Source organism: Gallus gallus, chromosome 9, assembly GCF_016699485.2.
Source record: "Gallus gallus isolate bGalGal1 chromosome 9, bGalGal1.mat.broiler.GRCg7b, whole genome shotgun sequence".
In the NCBI taxonomy this organism is placed as follows: Eukaryota; Metazoa; Chordata; class Aves; order Galliformes; family Phasianidae; genus Gallus; species Gallus gallus.
The window spans coordinates 11,075,001-11,091,566 of record NC_052540.1 but is presented as its reverse complement, the minus strand read 5'-3'; the positions used below and the strand labels follow the sequence as shown (position 1 = coordinate 11,091,566).

Below are 16,566 nucleotides of genomic sequence, written 5' to 3'. Positions count from 1 at the left end.
AGGCATTTCTAGGTTCAGTCAGAGAGTTCAACTTTGGTGAGCTGTATAAGGTTGAACAAGTAGTAAGATGACTCAAGGTGGCATTATACCAATTATGTATTTTATGAACCTGAGACCCTGGAGATAGACACAACAAGTGTTGTGTAAAAGCAGGTTCAGAGCTGCCTAAATCACATCTATGGGATCAAAGGACACTTACAAGCCAGACAGCACTAGTAACACTTGGCTGATTCCTACATAACTCCTCGAGGCCCTTGCAGGTCGTTGGTTCCCAAATGTTGAGCAAAGTTGACAGCAAAGAGGTAGAGATGGTATTTCTACCCATCATTTTCAAACAAGTATAATCTTAGTACATACAAATACACTTCACATAGCATTTTTGTTTAATACCACAGGCAAGTATGAATTAGAAAGTCACCCATTTGGGATTTCTCTCGGCTTCTTTTTATCAATATAAAAATAAACTAACTTCAAAAAGCCTTAGAAGGAAGACTCTGTGCAAGTGACCTACCTAGTGTCATCAGAAGAAAGACCTATAACAAAAAAAGAGGGCTAATGTCCAAAATGTCTACCAGCTTCTTCAGAGAAATGCCTTGTTTCATTATCACCTCACTTTCCAAAAGTAACATGAAGAATTTTTCTCTCTAGCCAGGGTATAGTGCAAGTTATCATTCATGAAAATGCCACCTGGCAGCTCACCAAGCTCACAAGTATGTACACTGAATTGAGCAAGCTTTTTCCTTCTTCGTTTTGGTGAGTTTTTTCAAGCGAATGAGGAAAAAGCCTTAGGAATCCTTCTGACAGTGCTCTATTTGCACACATCCAATACCATGAAAATCTTATATATATTATATTTACAACCTGATTATAACGTTTACGTTATAGGAGAGACTAGTATGATAAAGGAATTTAGAATATTCTCTTTTTGCCAGTAATGTGGGAGGTAATCTTTTTTCAATCACTGCTTTAGCCTAAAAATATTTAATATTGAAATTAGAAAATAATTCTTTATTCTCTGTAACAATTTGAAAGAGTAGGAAAAGTGACATGGATCCTCATCTATTTAGGAGAGCAGGAATGACAAGTAACTAAGGGTGCTGCTTAAAAATGTATCCTTAAATAAAGGGATAGCAAGAGAGAAAAGGTGACTAAGAAAAATCAAACTAAGCATAATATATATAGAAGAGCATAACCAGGATGGAAGGACAAGCTTACTGGAATATGCAGCATATCTTATTAAAATATTCTCTTACCTCATTTTGCCAGCTTTTAGTGTATTTTTATTTACTCATCCACAACTAAATCTCACTTTATGTTTCCATCTACATACTCGTACTCCCCTTTTTTCAGTCTCTCTGAAATGGAATACAAATGTAAAATTAGTAGTTGAATGACTATTAAATTATTTCTAACCAAATAACTTCTTATTCAAATTCAAATTTCTATCTAGATTATTTCTTCTCCCTCACTTACTGTAACTTAGGAGAAAATTGGCTGCTTTAGCTGCACTTATAGGCCTCTTCTTAAGAAAGGTCTATTTCATATATTTGTTAAGAGAAGATGATGGTGGCTTAGGCTCTGAAATGCCTCCTGCTTCAATTAAGATTTTCAAGAAGAGTGATAAAATCACCAGAGAACAAGGATTTCCAGTGTTGACTCAAAAAGGTACATGTGAAGCATGTAGATACTTGAACTGAGAAAGCTACTGGTATATGGCAAGATTAATGGAATCATAACATTTGCAATTTATGTTATCTGAAATTAATCCAAGAGCAACAGAGCCCATCCTCCTACCAAAAGACTTTCCACAAGAGAGCCTCAAATTCTATCATCCCAACCAGTTTTAAATGACTCCCTAGTGACATTTTATGTAATTTAACAGGATACCACATGAAGATCTGAGTTGTCCCTGTGAATCGACCTAAATTTCCCTGGGCTTGCTTTCATTCTATAGGTAAGAGGTCATTCTAAACAAGTTTCCATGGTTACTATCAGCAACATACCTACTGATAGCAAACACCTCCTGTGAAGCTTCCTATTGGCATTCTCCTTTTCAGCATCTTCAGTGCACTGCGACAGTGGACAGTAAGTTAGGCATTGATAAGGAAAAATGCTGCAATAACAAGAAAGATTAAAAGAAATTGCTTTAAGGAGGAAATTATTTTTATGCTTGGAAAAAAAAAAAATTACTAGGCCAGACATGTATCCTTCCAAGTTTTTATTACCCATGAACACGGTAGCATGTTCTGATTATTCATTTTAGACAGACTCAAAATGCTTGTTTGGCAAAATTATTGCTTTATATAACAGTTTGTTGTTTTTGTTTTGATTAATGACTTTGCTAGTTTCTAAGTAGCAACAGTTCCTGCAGCTACATTGGAGAAAGAACCTTTTTTGAAACTGCTGTTACCTGCTGGTAAGAAAATGACTGTCCTGCCAATGCATTTGAAAGAATCCAATTAAATCTTGTCCTAAAATAGAAAAGTGCCCAGTGCAACTTTTTAATAGGTAAAATTTTTCAAGCATTCTGTTCTTGTTTTTCTACTTAATTTGTACTACATTCCATGTGACTGTCCAGACAAGATAAATTGCTTTTGTTTGAAATTAATTTACTGTATAAATACATTCTCACTAAATACCTTTGGAAGCACTCATACTTCCTCACAGCTCCTTTCTGTAGCTCAGACAGTTTTTACAGCTTTCAGTTTTTCTGAGTTAGTGCAGTAGAAGAACACTGTGCACATGCCTTTTACTGCTTGATCTTTGTCATTTACAGAATTTGGTCACAAAACAAGGATGCATGAAAATATAGCTTTGTGTCAGAAGCATATAGACCAAATTGTAGTCTTCAGATAGGGAAACTGAATAAACTTTGACTTGTACAAAGCTGAACACTACCGTGGTTTTTCTGTCTAAACCAAAAGCAGAAAGCTGGCAGATCTCTGAATCCACAAGATGAGCTTCTTTGAAATGTGATGGACAAACAACACTCGACCCACCACTACTTCTTCAGCAGTCTCACACAGCTTACCAAGTAAGAGGCAGAAGAACATTTGTAACCAAGTACAAGCTTCCAATCCCACCTGCACTTCAAATAAACTGGATTAGGGCAGAATAACATTAGGCAAAATTCTGGAGTTTCCATACTTTTTAAAAGACATTTGTCTTCAAACCTTTAGCTTTCCTGTGAAAAACAAGAGGAACTAGGAAAACAAAACATTTAACTGCCAGGTTATCATCGTGCTTTGAATGAAAAAAACGGGAAGCCAAGACTTTAAAAGTTTTTTTGGAAATCTGTAGCAGGAAAGAAGCTGCTTTTATTTGTGATTGCCAAGATGCAGAGCAGCAAAAGCCTTGTAAAAAAATGCATGGGACAAAAATGCTGAAGTAGCAGCTGGATGTTGAGAGAGCATTTGCCAGAGATTTGTATTGAATTTTTTGAAGTAGACATGTGGATTGAGTTACATTACGTGAAAAGAGCTTGGCACACAGAAACAACTTCTGTAAACAGCCAAGGCATACAATACAGAAGAGCCAGGAAGACAAAGTCTTTCAGATGAAGGTAGAAAGTGAAAGGAAACGAGATCTGAGCATTGTGGCATGTTGTATCCTGTAATAAAGGATAGGGAAAATAAAATTCTCAAAGCATTCATGAAGAAATCCAGAGCTCAGTGCCATATTCCAAAAATAAATCAGAAGAATCTGTGTACAGGAAGGCTAGCAGCCAGTCTGTTACTATAAACTCATTTGGTTTTGTTTATAAATCCTATTATTGTGGGTTTTAGTTACTGGTTTTCTTGTTTGTTGGCTTTGACTTCTTTTCTAAGAAGAAAGTTTTCACTTCATTGGGCCAAAGATAACTTCATTAGGAGTAGAGACATTTAAGAAATGGATAGAACACTCTACAGAAAACACCACAGGCTCTTGTAGCAAAGCATGGGTAGAGATAATACAGTCTTCCCATCAGAGAGCCAGCCCACACTTTCAACAGCTTCATCTCTCCATTTTGGATCAGCCCTGTGGCTGGTGGGAGTCTGGCTTTCACTAGTAAGCTCTTGCTTGTTGAACCTTCAGTTTGACTTTCACGCTTTGTGCCAACATTTTCAGTTTCTGGCTGCTGTTGCACAAGTGAAGATGTCCCAATGCTCAGCTCTTTCCCAAGTTTTTGGCTCTGGCTGGAGGTGAGAGGTATCCTGCATAACTTTTCTCTTGCATAGATCTTACTGACAGAGTGATTAGTTGCAGTACTACTCGATTACTGCTCAGAATGGAGCAGGCCAGCACAACCCTTTATTTGTTTGAAGATTAAAATCGGTTTATAAGTTTCTATACTCGTTGTCATTCAAGTTCTTTGAACTGCTTGCTTTCATTCTACATAATCTTATAATGGTACAAGATGAGATAACATATAGGACCAATTTCTTGTTGTCATAGTCTTGGTCTGATCAGAATGATAAAATTTTTGCAGGTGTTTTTCTAATTTCAATAAACACTGAACCAAAGTCTCCTCACAGCCAGATCTTCACCGTATTTCCTCATAAATGGAACTGAAAAATGTAAAGGGTAATGTAAAGGTAATACTATCCGATCACAAGCTTACTGTGAATCCAATAACTACATCACCATAACCCAAAGCCCATGTACCAAAGTCTGAACAAGTCTAAGTGGGCTTTTTTGTACTAGCTGCTAAATTACTCCTATGGATCCTCCAGTCAGATCACTTGGGCAAACGATAGAGGAATTGCAGTCTTTTTTTTTTTTTTTTTTTTTTTCTCCTGGAATTGCTGCCCAAAAACACATTTATAAAAAAGGGTAAAAATAGCACTATAACAAAACTCAAAAAAAATTGAAAGTTTCACACTTGGTCTGATTACTTCAGCCTAACTACAAAACAAAAACAACCCTAAGTTTAATATAAAGTCTTAACATTTGTCTGTATATTATTTCTTTGTGCAGCTGTGGACTCAGGACTTCTAAAAAAGGAAAGAGACATGGAAAATGACAATCAAGCAAACAGGACAAATAGTGGCCAGTGTAAGTCTGAGGAGATGTGACGCACCACAGGAAAACTACAGAGCAAGCTTGGGTGACGACAATGACCAACCCTATCTTTGACCTTTAGTCTTTATAATTATTGTGATTTTCTTTCATTTTATTGTGGTTTTTCAAAATGTATCTACACTGTACAAATGTTGTTTTCCTCCTTTAAAAGAATTCAAACAAACAAGCAAAAAACCAAGCTAAAAGCACAACCCCAAAGCTTGAAACTACATATTATTCCCAGCCATGTGCTCAGAAGGCAGAAAACAAATGAAGCTGACCATGTTACTATGGTGTTTCAGCTAAGTCTGTCAATCCAACAAATGCCTGCTACTGTCTACACACATACCCAGACAAACATGTATGATCTCCAACCAGTCATGCTCCCGGAAAGCTGATGGAAGCATTGTGCTTGTTGGGTCTTGACACCTGGGCTGCCTTCCCTGTGAAGCGTTCCTGCTAAAGTGAAAGACAAACAGAAGATCTAAGGCTGTAAAATCTGTCTTTCTGACAGCAATTATAGCATATTCGGAGACTACAACTATTCAACAGCCCAATCCACAAAAACAATGATTAAATATCAACTACTTACCAAAGTAGTGCATTTAAACTACTTGAGGATTGTTTACAGCACAACACAAGAGCAGTGACAAAAAGACCCCACTCACTCTGGGCCCAGAGTGAGTAACAGCCTTTTCCTCCTGCCAACATTACATGCGTCTTAGGACAACAATAGGACAGATCCTGGTACATGATTCAAAGGCTTTCTGGTGACCGTGGGAGAGAGGATGGATTTGACACTGCAGTGTCAGGAGGGAAAGGATCATGGGTTATACTCAGATGGATAGAGGTATTTATTCTGATGCCTGAAACTGAGCTCTGTTTAGATTGCAGATCGGGTTTCGCAGCATCAACATTCTTGAGTCATTCCTGTATGAAAACTTCCAGGAATTCAACTTGGGTAATTAACTCTCAAAATGTCAATGTTATTAAAATTTAGATAAGAAAATAAATACAATCTAAAAAAAAACCCAAAAAACAAAAAACAAAAAAAAAAAACATCTGGCTGTAACTGAGAACTAAGAATTTGAATGTGCCAGTGCTTTGAGCCCCTGAGGCAGTGGTGATGATATGCTTGCATTTGGAGGCACTGCAAATCCAGTCTGCTCAGGGGAATGCTGTACTGAGCTCAGTGGATCAGATTACACCTAGCCATTTTCCAAGCAGATTTATTAGGGGACTAATGGGTTTTTAGCCCTTCCATCGCTCTCAGTGACACTTACCCATGAATTGTATATAGGATGTCTGGATGAATGGTATATGAGTCAGGTAACTGTTGTATGGTGGATCTGGAATTCTACAAAAAGTCTGGTCCTCCTACATCTCGGCAGATGTACTTCACAGAGATAAACTGACTGCACATATAAAACGTGTCCTGACATCGCTGGACGCTGCCCATGAATTTAGATTTCATGTTGGGAGCTGGTCTGCACACCACTTGAGATGCCATATACTCTTCAAATACGCCCTCTCATTTACTCACTCAGTACAGAAGGAAATTAAATGCAAAACAGGGGTGGATTTCCGTCTGAGCAGGTTTGCAGTATCAGGTCTGAAGTTTCTGTAGCTCACATTAAGAAAAGCACTAAGAGTCAAAGAGCCACTTGCTCTAAAACAATAATTAATTTCTAAGGGGCAAATGCAGTAAGAGCAATTTTGCAGGCCATCTGCCCCAGAACACATATTCCAATATTTCACCACTCTCTGCTGCATCATTACCGTGGCAACACTGGTACCCTAGAAAGTTGCATTAAAATTGCTTAGAAGAACCGATATTTTCCAGTGTTGTAGGTAGTTTAGAGTCTTAACTACAAATTCCTTGCAGCTCTGCAAGCAGAGATGAAAGGTGCAAAAAGCTTTAATCCCAATACAGAAGTCCCAAAGGAAATGTCTCTCAGAAGCAAAGCACTGCTGGCAGAGGCAGTTCACAGCTGGGCTGCAGGACTGCAGCTCCCGGGATCTGGTGCTCACAGGTGGCCTCATGCCACTGCCATCTTCTGAAAGCCCTCAAGCCCCTTGAGCCACACCTCTGACCTGAAAGCTTTGAAAGCATTCATAACACTTCGGAAGGCAAAAAGAGCTCATTTATTAGTCCTCTGTTTCCAAAACGAAGAAAAGCTCTCTCTTTTTTTTTCTTTTCCCCAAACTGCTGCTACTGCTTAAAAAGGTGACAGGACAGAAGGAAGACAGCCAGCCGTGGCTATAGGTTGCTACCTGCCTACTCCCTTCAATCTATTACATGTAATTTAAAAATACCAGGTTCGGTCTCATCTCTGCAATAGACAAAAAAAAAAATGTCTGTTGTTGAGTTTATCAGTATATCTCATACTGCCTATATAAGAACCTGTTTTCATAACCATCACTGAAACAGCAAAACTTTCCAAAAGCATGCACAGATTTGAAGTTAAAGATATTTCATCTCTTCAGGAATAGTTTTACCTGACTGCATATGAGGTCAGAGCAGTCCTCTTCTTTATAACTACACTATATTCTTGGAAAGCTTTTAGAAACTAAACTCTTTCACACTTTCCCTTGTGATTTAACTTTCATGCTGCCTGCTATTTTATTAGGTTTGCTGTAAACTTTTTTTTTTTTTTTTTTACAAGAGATTCAGAAAGAAACCTTTGCTCAAAGCTCTGACATTAAAATTTTCAACAGGGCAACCAAAGTTGACCCCAATTACCTGTTGCCATGGTTTGTACGGTACAAAGGAGCCATACTTAGGAATTAATCTTTCTCTCAGACAGTAATTGCAGGACATCCAGACACTACACCCACTCAATAGCCCAACCCACAAAAATAACCATTAAGTACCAAACTACTTAGCAAAACAGTGTATTTAAACTACTTGAGGACTGTTTACATCATGACACAAGAGTGGTGACAAAATAATTCATTACTGCCGTATCTTTGCTTATTTTACCTTTTTCTTGGGGTATATCTCTGTCCTGTGGAATGAGCTATCATACAGCGTGTACTACACAGAAACCCTTAAACTGGCAGCTAATTATGAGCAGACTTTGATGCTGACTGCTAATGCCAACGAGGGCTGTCAGCATTGCTCCCTTTCCAACCCATGGTTGCCCAGGGAGCACCATTCTGTACCCGGCACTTAACTGTCTTTCCTGCAGGGACAATGATTCAGGATGGCTCCAGAGATTCACACGTTTGAAAGACCCTCTCCAGGCCTGATTGCAATGCAGAGATGTTAAACTACAAAACGATCCTCTACTTAATCTAAGCCTGCAAAACTGACTCAAGTCAAAGTGAGTTTGTCTTAAGAAGTTCTATGTGCACTGGGTACCTGTGAAATACTGCCCCATTCTCTGTCTTACCAGTTCAATTCAACTGTACTATTCTGGTGTAAAACATGGCAGAAAGAGGCAATGACCCACCACACCACTTAACCACTTTTTGTTTGCAGTTTCTGCTCTGTTCCATTAAAATTTATGTTACACTTCTCCCTGGTTAGACTTATAGATATGCAGTTTGTCAGTTTGCCCTTATCTTCAGTTTAACGAGTTTTGACACCTCCTGTGACATTCATGTGAATTGACAGTGCATTTTTACACACAGCTGTAAAATCCAGCATGCTCTAGATGGTATTTCTGAGTATAAAGCATTTGGATAGCATGGCTGCACCCTCTTTAAGGAAAAAAATGATCCATTCTAGGCGATTTTTACATTGCTTTTGTTTTATAGTCTAATAAATCACAGTTTGCTAATGTAATGTTACTGTAATGCTCTGAGACAAGTGCTGGTGCATTAGTTATGAAGATGAGAGTTTGTGGGCAAGCACTCATTAACTTTAACTAATGAGTTCTCTAACAAAGTCACACACAATTGAGAGGAGTTTAAGTTACCGAAGCCCTGAGGTTTATTGCACTGATACAGTGGTCTTTCAGGGAAGATTTGTTGCTTCCTTTTTTTGTTTTGTTTTGATTGAATGAAACTATTTGCTACCTTCCTTGCTTTTAAAAGGCAGCAGTCTCTGAATATGTTTCTGAACTAAGCTATGGTTTATGGGAGACCTTTCTTTTATAAGTAGTAAAAGCCAGATTTGCCTGAGAGTGATCTAAAATGCAGTCTTGCTATGCGGTACCAGCAGTAAAACGATGTGATTCTGCAGAGATATACAACTGTATTTTTTCTGAATGGGAGAGAGACTTCAGAGCACCAATGAAAGCCCTAAAAGCTAAATTAAGTAGGTCTTTTTTTCTGGGAAAAACTATAGGTCCCCAAGGGAAACCAGAGGTGAGCTTTGGTTTCTGCAGAGGCCAGGAAACACAATAGGTTACAGGGAGCAAAGGTACTGCTGAAAACTGGTATGAGCCACACTCACCTCAAGAGGACAGGATCTCCCGTTCATTTCACAGCTTCCCTATGGCTTTGGAGAGCCCTTCTCATTGTTTGTTTAGGGAGCACTTTTTTCTTTAGATTCAGAGATCCCCTCTACCTTCTCATATGAGAAAGACCCTCTACAAGGGGAGCACTGAAGCTGCTAAATTTTTGCATTCTTCATTGTATGCCATACTCTTTCCAGAAGTCAGTGGGTCAGGGGAAAGAGAAAGGAGGCAGCACAGTTTCTGGAGAGCTGCTGAGCAAATTCGGGTGAAAAAGCTTAAATACACTTTAGGGACAGTGTGGGCTGAGCTGGAAGCTGGGACCTGCATGATTTGCTGCAGCTCAGAAAGTTGTGGAGACTAAAACACTAATCAGAGAAGAAAAAGACATCTTGCAAAGACTGTCATAGCCAAAAGTCATTGGTTTACAAACCCTTTTAATTTCCATTTTCTGATAATTTTTGCTTTTTAAAGAATTTGAGACTTTAGCTTAAGCAGATCTGTTTTTGAGTTCTGCTTGAATCTGTCTCCCAGGGCTATAAAGTTCTGGCCAAATACATAGGATTACAAATCAATTCCGAAGAACTCTGTTCCTGGCACTGAAAGAATAGGAAAGCTGACTATGGCTCATAACATCAGTAAGTTCAAAAAGTGCAAAAGTGAGAGACCTGATGGAATATGATTTGGGCACAATACAGCTGAATTCAGTTCCAACTTTGCAGCAATTCACTTAATGTATCTTGCAGTCTATGCCTCCACCTATACAATGGGGATGGTAGGGTTTTCCTCTTTTTTTGTGCCTTATTGCTACTAACATGAGTAAGGCCATTAATTTACTGATCGATATTCATCAGAAGCACTGAGAAAGGTGCTTAACCCTTTGAAACCTTTTTGGAAATCTCTCTTCCCTTTCAGTTTCAAGGGTCCGAACACAAGTCTTACGAGAAGCAGCTGAGGGAGCTGGGATTGTTCAGTCTGAAGAAGAAGCTCAGAGGAGACCTTACTGCTCTCTGCAGTTCCCTGAAAGCAGGTTGTGGTGAGGTGGGGATTGCCCACTCGTCCCAGGTAACAGTGGCAGAATGAGAAGTGATGGCCTCAAGTTGTGCTGGGGGATGTTCAGGCTGGATATTAGGAACAACTCAAAGTGTGGTGAGGCACTGGCACAGGGAGGTGGTGGAGTCACTCTCCCTGGTGGTGTTCAAGAAACATGGAGCTGTGGCACTGAGGGGCATGATTAGTGGGCAGTATTGGTGGTAGGTGAATTGGTTGGACGAGACGATCTCAGAGATCTTTTCCAACCTTAATGATTCCATTACTCTGTTCAAAGCTATGGAGTTGCCAGAAGTCATCTCCAAGGTGAAGTGAATTTCCCAGATTAATTTGCCCCTGCAGCAGAAGAGTAGTTTCTAGCACTGTACATAAGAACATTTAAGGAGAGAATGCATCTTCCTGTCTTTCCTTATTTAGTCATGGATGTACATTTAACACTTTTGATTGCCATAATAGTCGTGCTCTTCTTTCAAGAATAGGACAGCAATACTATTTGGAACTGTGGGGTATGAATAATGCTGGCAGACTCAGAGGGAACAAATGCAAGCACTGCAGCATGCATACCATGCTCAAAATGAGGCATCTTCAGAGAGGTGGCTGACACAACAATAGCCAATGTATATAAACAATACTTTTGTTAAACAGACTACAGGATATATGGAGAAACATACCAAGTAAACCACGTTATCAGCACAAATAAACGAGACTTCAACATTAATAAAGTACAAAAAGAAGGATACTTCCAAGATAAGCGAAATATTTCTATGTTCAGTCCAGTATTCACTGAGGATTCATTTGAGTGCTTAGGTTAGAAACTAAGCCTGACATATCATTTGGATGAATACAGATTTCTTCATACTACTCTATCTGTGATTGTAAAGTTCTATGTTTTCCTTAACAATCCTTCCTAATCCAGACAGTTTGGATTTTAAAATAAGTTTAAATGTAGCTGATTCTTCGAGCAATTCTCGTGGAAAGAGACCCTTTGCCATCTCACACAGCAATCCTTTTATAACACCAGAAAGTAGACCATGGTACAAATAGGTTGACATGCTGCACTCAAAGAACCATTACTACAAATGTTCATTGGTAGGTAATGAGTTCACAGTCTGAAAAGCATGGGAAACCCTTCCATCACCCCGAAATCCCTGGTATAGCAATCTGCACCATTTTTATTAAAAATACTGAGATATATTTCTTACAAAAATAAAAAATTAAAATAAAGATAAAAGTAGTGTACTAAGAGCTCCCCTTTATTTTAAGGGATGGGTGAATGAATACAACATTTGTCCGACAAAGAGAAAAGGAAAAAAATCTCCATGGAAATAAACTAATTTATAATCTGCTTGATTTATAAGCAACAGAAGTGGAACATAATGTGGAAGTTGCAAAAGGACTGAAGAAAAACTAAATACCAACTTTACAGTTTGTAAAACAAAAAAAGAAAAGGAGAAAAAAATGTTCCTGGTGAAGACTGCCCTGGACTAGCGAAGAGCTCCACTTACTGGCAGATGAGTTATCTCTTCCTACTTAATTAAGGAGCCAAAAGTAAGCAGTGATAAATCAATTACCTGGTCAATCAAGCCAGAATAAGAGAATTACATTGCTTAAAATACCTGGTGATAACGCACATCCTTTCAGATATACTTCCTAGTTTGAAATGAAACTTCTGCCATGAACAAGTATATAATAAAGAAAATCTAAAGTGGCACTTATGCAAAGTGGTAAAGCAGAGTGAAGAATGACGCAAAACCCACTGAAACCTCTCCCCTACCATCAATAATTTCTGGCTCAGTGCAGATACCAAGACAGATTATGCATAATCTACCTATTTTGGTGTGGTTTTTGGGAAATTGTAGTGCACAATGAATGCAAGATACAGTTTTTTTTTTTTTTCCCCCCAGGTAGCGTAATGCTGCATAAAAATATGCTGCTTTTTTGTATTGTTTTGTAAATTGCCTTTATGAGTATTCTCCCACATCTTTATCTTTCATCAAAACGTTATACTTGTCACCTTTGCCGCAAAGTTGAACATGGACGGTGATTTTATCCAACACTTCTTCAAAAGCACCTCATCAGTGCTCACTCATGTGGATGAAATTACATTTGATGGCATACTACGGGATATTTTGCATGTAATGAATGATCAAAAACAATCTTGCTCTGTGCCAGAAGTATAAAAGTATACCATTCTTGGCATTAATTTCACTAAGAATTAAAATTGATTTTCTAATATCCGACATGATCTTGTGGAATAATAGTGATAACACTGGTAAGGAGAAAGGAATGATAAACTTTTATGAGAAACAGCAGAATTATCGAAGTTGAATTAAAAAATATTTTAGAGGACATTAATTATAAACTACCTATCTACCATCAACTCAATTTACACGAAGTGCAAACATCACTAGCAGCAAAGTTTACTCAGTTAATTTTGCCAAGATCATTATGAAAACATTCTGATTTTTCTGATTAGCTATCTCAATTGGTTTGATGCTTTGTGGCAAAGCCTTTCAATCAATCCGGGACAGATTATGGAACACTGCCAGCACTTCATCCCCTGTATTTACAGCCTGCTGTTTCTCAGGAACTGCTGATAAAAGGGAGTTATCTCTGTTGCTTAAGTTAACGCACACAGCTCCATAAGCAGATTGTCCTGAATGAGCCACTGCAGTAACAATGCTCTCAGACCCAAAAAGCATCTAATTTGGAAACCTCTTCACAGTGTTCAATGGGATGGGCTGCACCATCAGTGAGGTGCTCTCCTTAAATTGTGCTCTGATTGCTTTTATCCCAGAAGAGTTTAGAAAGCTCAGTTCATCCCCTTGCTGTGCTGGATTGCTCCTCTCCATGCAGACTACTCACACCTCAGCTAACTGCGTGCAGGTTCTCCTCACCGTCATAGCCTTTTACAGTCATTTGACTTTTCAAACATACTCAGGAGTAATGTCACTATAGCTGAGATCAGAATCAAAGCCACAAAGGCCTCTGCTTAAACATGCACGCATGGGTGTGCAATAGTACCCCTTTGTCTGGCCGGTTTAATTAGTTCCTTGGCAATGCTACTGCAAATGGAAACCTCTCCTTCTGGTGCACTGATTAGTGCTCAACATAAAACGCTTTTTTTTTTTTTTAAAAAAAAAAAAACATTCTTTGAAGAAACCTGCATAGAGGAATTAAGACTTTGAATTTATGCACTGTGAAACTGCTGCATTACCCAGCCCAAGGTACGAGCTGGTTTAAGGAAGCGCAAGTACAATAATTACACAGCTTTCACCACCCAACAGAAGCATGCTGGCAAGATAATATGCAGTAATAGGAGATAGATAAGCTTCCATTATCTGCGGACAGAGAATTGAGAGACAAGTTTAATTCTTTTTTCCCTACCAAATATTACACAAATGGCCTCTAGAGGGATCCAGGTTATTGCTTTTGTGCTGAAATCTCTAAAGCATTTATTTTATTTATTTTTTTGCTATCATTTTTTTTAGCAACTGAATAATTCATCTAGAAATAAAGATGCAAACATTTTATATTAATGGATGGTAGAAATACAATGTTCATGACCCGGAAGAAACCTTCTGAAAATCCAGATATTGCAAATGCTGGAGGATGAGGTTCACATCCAGAAGTCCACTGTCAAGCTCTGAGCTTACATCAGATTGAACAAAACAAAGAAAACCACAGCCATACCTAGACATTTAGCTGTCTGTCTGAAACATAGCTGAACTGGTCAGTGTGCACAATTAGGTTAGGAATGTGGTAAGAATTAGGCTCATGTTTCTGGGGAATGAGGCAATATTTCCTGGTTCAGCTCCTAGAACACCCATCGCGGAGTATCCTGCTTCTAAATTATTGTCTCTGGCTCATGCTTTATTTGCCTGTATTATTTCACCCCAGTTGAAATCTTTACAGCTACTCTTTTAATAAAGCACAGATATATCTAGGGCTTCCAAGTTAAGTAAAGGGGAAAGACTTTCATCCTATGTCTATATTCTATATATATACTATATGTTGTTTGACCAAACAACAGACAGGTAGCTTCAAAATTCAGCCTAGTAAGCACTTTTCACACAATCAAATGCAATTGTGACTGCAGACACTGCAACACACTAAGGCAGTCCAAGAGCAATTCAGTCCATTAAGTTTGAATTTTCACTGAATTGTGTTCCTTCTGTCCCATTACTGATTGACATCCCGATAGCATAAAAGCTATTAACACAAGAACAGCAGTTGTGTGGCCTAGGCATCTGTCTGGGTACCAGAGGTGGCACTTCACTGAACACAATGCCAGATCCACAAAGGTATTTACTGCTTCTGATGTGCCATGTTCCAAACCATAAAGTGCAAATAAATTATTTCCCCTGACAACAATTCCGCAGAGATAATTTGTTAGTATCTGCGAAAGGCTTAAGTGACAAGACAACGAAGTAGAAACTCTCAACAAATTAAGTTAGACCTCAGATATAAATGACAGAAAGATATTGTCACAGAAAAACCAGGAGAAAAGAAAACTCTTAACACCAGTGACCAGTGTAGCATGAAGAGGCAGCATTCTTCATTATGGCGCTCAATGCACAGGGCATCGCTCCATCTAAGATGCATACCTAGCTTTCAGACAGAAGCTATACATATATGCTTAAGTTATAAATGTGTATTAGATTTCTGAGAACAATCACACCTAATCACATTGTTTCCCAGAAGTTCTTTGTGTATTCCTCCACTCCCCTGCGCTTGTGTGTTAGCTGTCATGAGTCTCTCTTGGAGGTTCTAAGGACCCCTTTCAATACTGGTTACAAATATTGGCTCCGAGGTTACAATAGAATCCTCGTGCAATAAAAACCAATTAAGGCTTTTGTCTCTAACTCAAAAGAGACATTGTGCAGTTAAAGCCTCCTACTGCTGATTTTTGTTTTTAAATTCAGTTTGCAAAGAAAAAACATTTAATTAAAAGTTCTACTATAAACCAGGCAAAGTTGCCTTATGCTTTATTGTGTGCTTTGTGTAACACTAGAAAAGCAGCAGAATTAAGCAGTTAAGCTTCCTCCTGAGGGTAAAATAATAAAACAAACAACTATAAATTGGAATCTAAACAAACACTTCCCATTCTACCATGCATGCGGGTAGCTGAATTAATTGATTACATCTTCTAACATTTAATAATCTAGACCATGGAATATCTCCTGAACCTACTAGCTTCAAAACTTAGCTTCCAATGAAAAATGACATGAAACATTTTCCTATGTGTGGATTACATAATAGGACTACCTACTAAAACAGGAATTTTTTGTTTGATGTCTAGCTGTTATATCCACATAAAATCTTCTCTCCCTTACTTTTTGGATTCTAACTATAAAAACAAATACAATTCTTTTTTCCTCTAGTTGGAAGTCATAGGAGTATTTAAAAGACTGGAGTTTCTTCTTTCTTTCTGGAATGTCAGTCCTCTTTCTGCTACATACATATATGTATATATTTACATCTATAAAATAAAATTATATTGTCCTCGTAAAGGATTTTGATAAGCAAATTCCACTCATTCCCATTCCTGTGGACTTTCTCACATTACCTCAGTTGACCTCAGACTGCTTTTTATACAAATTTTTGTTTTCTACTTCAACTCTAACCGGATTAGATTATCCAGTGAGACACTTTTCCCATGTTAGAAAAGGGAAGGAATCCTCAGATATAAAAAGGAGCATTCCGGCACTGTAACTAACAACATAACACAGACACACGGAATGTTGCAAAATATTTGACACATGCATTACTCATACAGTGGTTTACCTTACAGTTGGACTTGGAAACTTCAGTCATGTTGGGTCTCCGCTGCATTCAGTTCAGAGGTGCTGAAGCTCACTGAAAGCCATTATACCTTATCAGCTGCAGGAGGCTGTATTTCAGGCCCATGAATAGCCAAAGATGCATGATTTCTCTCATTACACAGCAGCACGAATCATCCTGGCTGGAGGAAAGAGAGATTATCAGATCACTTTTGTTTAGGAAAAAAAATAATCCAAAGAGTAGAGAATGTTATTGCTGTGAATTCTCCAAGCTGGAAAACCTAATCACG

At 38.4% G+C, this 16,566-nt stretch overlaps 1 long non-coding RNA gene across 2 annotated transcripts in view; it reads right to left on the bottom strand.

Moving 5' to 3' along the window:
- Positions 1–16,566, bottom strand: part of LOC101749016 — a 563,751-nt gene that overhangs the window by 83,860 nt on the left and 463,325 nt on the right. For both annotated transcript variants that reach the window (XR_006930943.1, XR_005862405.1), the window contains 5 exons: positions 16,281–16,458; positions 5,390–5,499; positions 3,032–3,184; positions 2,004–2,113; positions 1,254–1,355 (listed from right to left, as the gene is read on the bottom strand). This is a non-coding gene — a long non-coding RNA (uncharacterized LOC101749016). The remainder of the gene's footprint in view (positions 1–1,253; positions 1,356–2,003; positions 2,114–3,031; positions 3,185–5,389; positions 5,500–16,280; positions 16,459–16,566) is intronic.